Source organism: Panicum virgatum, chromosome 5K (genome assembly GCF_016808335.1).
Source record: "Panicum virgatum strain AP13 chromosome 5K, P.virgatum_v5, whole genome shotgun sequence".
NCBI classification, from domain to species: domain Eukaryota; kingdom Viridiplantae; phylum Streptophyta; class Magnoliopsida; order Poales; family Poaceae; genus Panicum; species Panicum virgatum.
The window spans coordinates 29,636,678-29,644,862 of record NC_053140.1 but is presented as its reverse complement, the minus strand read 5'-3'; the positions used below and the strand labels follow the sequence as shown (position 1 = coordinate 29,644,862).

Below are 8,185 nucleotides of genomic sequence, written 5' to 3'. Positions count from 1 at the left end.
GCCTGCATTCCTTGCTGCAGGAGACAGACTATCTTTCCCAGCAATGGTTAGCTTGGAGTTGTAGAGAACACTGGACCTGACTGGGACATCCATGGAACATTTGGTCAAAACGGACATGGGACATCACCGTGGCGGATCCACGATTTGTCTTTTGGGGTGCTCATCTCCTTCTCCTTCCTTCAGCTCCCATTTTCTTCTTCTTCTCCCTCCTCCTTTCCTCTTCTTTCCATAGAGCTCCTGAGGTAGGGGGGATTGAGCCCCCCACCCCACGCTGGATCCACCCTGGCAAGGGTAGGGGGCTTGTGCCCCTGGATACAACCCTGTCACATCACGAAAAGGGAGTTGCTGGATGGGGTACAGGGCACCAGCATTGGAGTGTTAGAACTCCACGTTCTTGGCTCTCATGATCGCTACTCTAGCTGGTATGAAAGGACATATTATTTTTTATTGTAATAAATGCAACATGCTCGCAACACTCTAGGTCATTGGTAAAAGAACACAACTATGAAATACAAAATATAATTAGCCCTTTTTATTTAGGTGTGTATATTCATATAATGTGGCTAATATTATTATATTGAAACTTTAATAAATAAGACATTTTTATAATGCTTTTCCAACCCATATTTTGTTTATAATACTAAAGATAGGAAATATTATTACTTCTTGGAACTGGATTTATTCTCTTACAAGCATTACCTTGTAATCATGCCGCATTTGACGCGCTTAAAGATCGGAAACCCACAAAAAGCTTTCACTTTGGTGATCAGGAAGTGACACATTGTGGGTTTGTTGCACACCTTGCTCTAACTGCCCAACATTGAGTAGTGTAAGTATATTTCCTAAATAGTTAGGAGTAAATCCAGCATGACAGCAGGGGGGCTCAAGCCCCCTACCCGTAGGAACTCCATGTTCATTCTTATTCGACAACCCATTTGTACTTTGTTTTTTTATTGAGAGTGAGTCATATGACCCTAGTCAGTCGAGGACATCATCAGTGTTTGCTTGCTCAGACATTTGGTGTCAACCTTTCATCAAAAGCAGATTGCCTACATGTACTCCTTAGAAAGTTAGGACGGACAATGCGGTTACAACATCATTTACGGAAGTGGACAGACTGCAGGCTTCTCTTCGATTTTTAGGTAAGCTTCGAAGTCATGTAAGATCCAGAATTCAGTATCACAAATATTTTAGAACTACCGTAAAATGTTTAACAAAATTTTTGTTATAGGTGTAGCAGTATTTAGTCCGTGGACCTAGCAGGGGAAAATGTTGCATTTGATTGAATTATTGGTATTGGACCGAACCGACAATCGATAAACTTGCAACTGAACTCAATTGGGCTGGCTCCAATGGTTTTCTCTCTCTGTCCGAAGAGCTCAGATAGTGGCAGTGATATTGGTGCTTGGTGAAGCTGTTGAGCCTTGAATGGTTTAAACTCCTCTTGTCCTTGGAGTGTCAGTTTATTTGCCAGACAATAAACTCAATTCTTATGCTGCAAAACAACAATTATAAAATACTAAGCATATTGCTCAAATGTGAATATGTACTTTAAACTCGCTCTAAAAATTTCCATGGAGTTCTTGTGGGTCAGGGGGCTCAAGCCCCCCCCCCCCCCCCCCCCCCCCGCCATGCTTGATTCGCCCGTGACTATTTAGGAAATATAGTACTTACACTACTCGATGTTGGGTAGTTAGAGCAAGGTAGGGGAGCAGATATTACCATGAGGTTGCACTTCGGGCAACTAATCCTTGGGAGGTCGCCGAATTGGGTCCTGCTAGACGATGCGCCGCTGGCCATCTCCCCAGACGACCAAGGTGCGGCTGATGGAGAGAGGAGAAGCCACTGGACAGGGCTGTCACCGACGAAGAGCACGAATCAGCAGAGGATGGGGATGGGCGCTCGTGTTCTAGGGTTAGGGATTGGGATTGAGAAAGAGATGGCCGGGGAGCACGAGGGGAACGGGGCGAATGGACACGGAGAGAGGAGGCGGCCGTCGGCGCCTTATCCTTTTGGGGCAGACCAAAAGATACGACTTTCTCCCATACGCCTAAAAGTGGCCCCGAGATGCTGTCGGGTGTACATAATGGCATTCCTCAAACAACCCGCCAGCATAGTTTCACGAATAGTAATGGCGCGCTTCAAAAATGGAGAAATAGTAATGGCACAGATCCAATTAACCCTATTATAAACCTCTAAATTACATAGAATATACTTCTCATTGTTTTGTTTATATGCTCTTAAAAAAATCAAATAGCAGACCAATTAGCTTTATAAATAATTAATTATACAGTTATTAAGACACTACATTTGATTTCATTGCACTACTAGTAGTACTTCTGAAAAACAATATATATATTCCTCACTAATCTGGTCATATCTGGAAACCAACAATGCGATGGTGGTCACTCTCCTTTGTTCAGACGAAGGAATTTATAGCACTATTGCTGGTGTTTGGCATCAAATTAGAGAGCTTAGTTTTTCCTTTACTTCTTTTGTTTGTACTCAGTCAAATTAATCATGAAGGCAAATAACAGAGTCACTAAGCCATTTGTTGCCAATTATCTATAGAAGCAATGCTATCTCTATTTAGGTAGTAGTTACAAGTGTTGTCACTGCAGTGAAGTAGCTCAGTTGTAGTCTCTCCCCAGGCATGTATGCCTGCTATAAATCTCAATATATAATGGTTATCACTAAACAAAATTCAGTCTCTTGTTTAACCCTGTGCATGTTGCTTACTGTTTAATAATGGTGATTTACTGTTGCTGTGCACTCTATCAGATTTTGGAGCCTCTTGAGAGTCGAATGGCAAAGGTTCATGCACTGAAAATGCAGAGATCAATCTGCAAGAAGCAGCCTGTTGATGTGAAATAATCAGGCAACCTGAAGACTATGAGAAAGCTTCCTAAGCTCAAATGTTGCCGAATAGAGTGGGGGGGAAATCAACACAACTGGTTCTCTATAGCCAAAAACTCTCGGTACTGATCGCGCGACAACGTCCCACGTGGTAAAGGGTCCAAAATTTTGAACTAGAAAATCTAAGGGCCGGGTCCTAAAAAAGTTGGGCTCTAATCTTATACAGTTTTGAGCTAAAAAATTTAAAGGCTTTGTTGGGCTGTGTAGAGGCCACTAGGACCATGGTCCAATACTACCCCTACCCGCGTGTATGTTTCTAGTCCGTAGCAATGCACTAGTATATCTAAAAGTGGATTGGTATAAATAAAAAAGTATTAAAAAAATGTGTTCTCCTTGTGTGGGCTGAAATAACACATTAAATATATTATGTGGGCTGCAGTGTATATGAATGGGTCGAAGTAGGACCGAGCATCCGCGGACTAGAAAACCTATCCATCTTCCACAAGATTTTTTCCAACTTACCTTCCAGTGTTTAAGATTCGTGCAAACAATAACAGCCCATGGATCCAACTCAAACCCTAACTTCCTCTCTCTCCTAACCTTCTCTCTCCCGCACCCCGCCGCCGTCCGCTCGCGCGTTGCGTCACTACCGCCGCCCACGTGCCGCGCCCTCTCCTCGTGCTGCGCCGCCGCCGCCCGCGCCCCGTACACTGCCGTCGCCCACGCCCCCGCGCGCCGCCCCGCGGCCGTGCACCGCCGTCGCCCGCGCCGCCCCGCGGCCGCGCACCGCCGCCGCCCGCGCCCCTGTGCGCTGCCTCGCCGCCGCTGCTGCGTGCTGCCCTGCTCCGCGCGCCGGCGCTGGAGAAGAAGACGCCGCGGTCGCCAGAGAAAGGTGCCATATTCAACTTTCAATTTTAGTATTTTTCAACATTCCGTGACTCCAATTTCAACATCCTGTCTCTACCGTTTCAACAATTCGAAGTTAAATGTTGAACATATTTATGAAAAATGTTGAGGTGATTCTGTTGAAATGTTGAACATATCTGCAATAACTAATTGGGCAAAATTGGCTTTAAAGATAAATAGCTTATCTATCTTCTGCAAGGTGTATAGGAGCCCCCTCCGCGGACACTATAGCCCCGACCAGCAGAGCCCGTAGTCGGTAGTCCCTAACCCATTTGATCAGTGATGGAAATTCGATTTTGAAAATCCCGTTCATCACGCCGCGAAGATAGGCGACGGCTGTCGCAGGGCACTCTGGAGTCTAATCGGCGCCGGCTGCCGCTGTTTCATGGCCAGACTGCGAAACCACGTTTAGGTACCGAGCGTCTTTGTAAAACCATGACGATCATACATGGTGAATTAGCCCACTAGTCTCTACTCCCTAGATAGTATGTAATTCGATGCTGGCAAAATTCTAGTAGTTTGATACAGGTGTAAGGATGTGTACTTGTCAAAACCTAGAACTAAATGCCTTGTTTCTGAAACGTGAAAACAATAGACACACACATGGAACTTGTCTCAGGTACTATATGTTTCCATCATCAGCAACAGTCAATAAAAGTAACCCATCAATCTCACTAGTTTTTATGGCATTTGACAGTATTATGGGCATGCGAGAGAGAACAACATGCCACATCCATATGATCTGATCATAATTTCTTTATATGCTACAATAAGACATATATTAAAATGGAAAATAGCAACCAAACCAAAGGCGAACAGACACATTGTCAGTTATCACCTAGGTCCTGATAAATGTGACTCGCAAGGCACATAGGAAGAACATGATGATTCTACTATACCGATGTTGCTTGATGCAAAACTTGGGAGGAAAGTGCAGTCAGGTGTGCCATCTAAGCTCCTCACACCTTCCAACACCTTGGCGACAGTGGACATCAAAGGCCTTCTGCTGCTATCAACCTGCAAGCACCACATTGCAAGCTTCATTGTTTGCATGACCTCCTCCATATGGGATTTCATGTCATCGCTGCTACTGTCCACCAAATCGGACAGCTCTCCGGACCTTGCCTTCTCTTGAAGCAGGCTTATCAAGTGTATGCTCTCCTCGGGCTCTGATTCATCCAAATTTTCCCGACCACAAATGATTTCGATCATTCTCAATTCCAAAGCTGTAGATGTCAGCCTTCTCAGTGATTTTTGAACCCAGCCATTCAGGTGCTAGATAACCACGCGTGCCTCGCATTCTGGTCATTACTTTGCTCTGGTCCCTGTTTATCATCTTTGAAAGACCAAAATCTGAGAGTTTTGCGTTGAATTTATCATCCAGGAGAATATTTTGTGGCTTGATGTCTAAATGTGCAATCTTTTCCTTGCATTCTTCATGGAGGTAAGACAAACCCCTAGCAATTGCAATGATGATGCTACGTCTAGTTTTCCAAGAAAGAGTGAAAACTGGATTTGTGCGGAAAATCCATTTATCCAGTGAGCCATTTGACAAGTACTCGTAGACTAGGAGCTTATGTGATTTCTCAGCACAAAATCCTACTAACCTAACAAGGTTATGGTGATGCATTCTACCAATCGTCTTGACCTCTGCCAAGAACTCTTCTGTTCCTTGTTCGACACCCTCCAAGCGTTTGACAGCAATGCTTTCTTTCCCTATCATGCCTTTGAAGACCGATCCGAAACCACCATGTCCAAGCTTTATAGTGAAGTTCCAGGTAGCCACCTTCAACTCATCAAAGGAGAAACGCTTTGGTGTCCCAGGTATGCCATCAAAGAAAGGTTCCTTGTCTTTCTTGCACTTATTCCATATGACAGAACAAAATAATATTGATATTAGAGAAAAACCAGCAACTGTGGAGCAGACAATAATAATCGCCCTCCTCTTTTCTGGGAGGTTATCCTGTATCTTAACAAATGCTGAAAAGAGATTTGATGAATCCTCTGCAAACAAAATTAGCATCTGCTCTGATAACAATAAGCAGGATCCAGCACCTATATCAGAATTAAAAATCATCACTTTGCAAGAGCAATTCGTTAAACAAGATTGCATGCAGTCATTTTCTGAATAACCTGGAACAGCTAGTTTTAAAAACGAACTGTAACTAAAGTAAGAAATGTTGTTGAGTGGTATCAACTTGTGGTGGTTTGCATGTTTGCAGGAGATGCTTGACAAGGGTACGCATCCAGCACCTGGAAGCCTTTCATTTTGGAACATAAAAGAGCTCAAACTAGGACAAGAACATTGCCCACTATTGCAAACACCATAATCACCACAGGCCAGTGGGTAATCGCAGAAGGCAAGGACTGTGCTTAATACATCCAACAACATCCGGGGTGAGTTAGGCCCCAGCATCTCATAAAGTCTCAAATGCCCGTCAGATTCTAACCTCATGAACTGCAATGAACTTGCTGACGGTAATGAGAAGACCTTATCTGGGAACCCAAGGCTTCCATTGACAAACGCGTAGCATGTTGTTTGGCTAGAAGTTGTTGTAGCTATAGTTTGGAATAGCTGTGTGTATGCTGCCGGACTGAAAGAGTGGCGCAACCCATTCCACTCTGCAGAAAGATAAAACCTGGAAGATGACCATTTTGTTTTCGATGGCTTCGCAGTAAGATTCATTCCCCTACAAAGTGACTGCCCCATGACCAAAGTATTTGTTGGGTGGTCAAAAGATTGCCAGACTGAGGAATTACTCTGATCAAAAAGCACAAGGTTTCCTGAAAGATCAAGACTCATGCCTGCGACTGACATGTTCTTCGTGGCTGTGGACCAGATGAACCTGCCACCATCTTGGAGGAGCAAATCCCCTTCACTGGTGAAGCTCAAGACGGCGACCTGGCTTAGAGGATTGTCAGGGTTGGCAGACCAGACTACAGGATCTTGGCTCCCCGAAACCGATAAGGCTACAACCAAAACAAATGAATCACCATCCATGGTATAGAAGCCAAAAAAGGTTCCATACGAGATTCCATTGTTGTAGAGAACAGGAAGAATATAAGTGTTGCTTGTGCCCATGTATACTTTACTTTTCATCATTCTGGAAATGACCCAAAAAATTTTGGGAACTACGGTGGAATCCTGAGCAACGGCGGTGCGGGAAAAATAGAAGCCGAGCAAGAAAACAAGGGCCATCAATTTGTTGAAGTATTGCATGGTCACCGTTTCGTATTTAAGAAGATATTCATCAATAAGCTTCGCAGTCCTCTGAGGAGATCCTATATAGCATATCTGATTTTCCCGGAGAGAATCACAGGCCACAGAATTCCCTTCTTTGTGAAATCTCCACCATGTATACAAAAACAGGAAGGCAGCACTGCAGAAGCGACGCCACAATTAGGAGCAAAAACAATGAGGATGCAGAGAAAAAAAAATTGAAACAAGCCGTTAAACAGCATAAATAGAAGGAGCAAAGGATGCACCATGTGAAATATCGGTACTTCACTAGAAGTCCTCAAAGAAGGATTTATACGAAAATCAAATAGAATTTTGTCTAAACAGCCAATTTGTCCGTCATGCAAAGAGCAATATCCTTATAACAAACCTGAAAGTCCACGATACAATTTTTTTCCAGGCACGTGAATCTATATGCAGTACAGGAAAGAAGGGAAAAGAAACAGAATAAGCCCTTTGACCACCAGTCCAATCTGTCGGCTTATTCTACAGAAATTTCTGCAAGTATGGAAGACCACAGGACAAGTTATTTCTAGAATAGCATCAATGATCATTAAGTGGGAGACTTATGAGCGCCACAAGGGTGTCCCAAAAATATCCGGTAGCACAAAGTTGAATAGTCAAAATCCCAATAATGCAGAAGGCTTCTTTCGAAGCAAAATGTTGACTGGATCTGTATGCTTCGACAGTGACAGTATACTCTGCTATTTTTCTCTAGAAAATCTCATCGTTCTGGTTGCAGAGTGCAGATGATTTTGTAAGATATATGTGGACCAACATTAGAATTGTAAAAAGCGGTAGTAAAGTACTCACTTCGTTTGTTTTCCTTGGATTGGTAGCACCAGCAGCCGAAGAGACGCAGCAAGCAGCCGAAGGGAGCAGGGCTGTGATACCAGAAGGGACGCAGTAGAGGACGAACAGAGCAGGGCTGTGATACCAGATGGATGACGCAGACAGAGAAAGGGGAAGAGCGTCGAACGGTCCGCCAAACACCGCGGCCGTGGGCGATTCTTTATGCAACAGAGCTCGTCAGTGTTAGGCAGGTCCAGCAGAGGGGGCGAGGTTGGAGCCGTGGAGGTGGACTACTCCTGCTTCGGGTGGACGTTATTACCTGAAAATTCAGGTTGGGTATTTCGAATTTTCAAAAAATTGGATTTTTAAAATGATATCCGAAATTTGCTCTAA

The 8,185-nt window shown here is 44.0% G+C and overlaps 1 pseudogene; it reads right to left on the bottom strand.

The window, feature by feature from the left end:
* Positions 1-4,514: 4,514 nt before the first annotated feature.
* On the bottom strand, positions 4,515-7,778 carry LOC120707070 (annotated as a pseudogene).
* Positions 7,779-8,185: the final 407 nt, after the last annotated feature.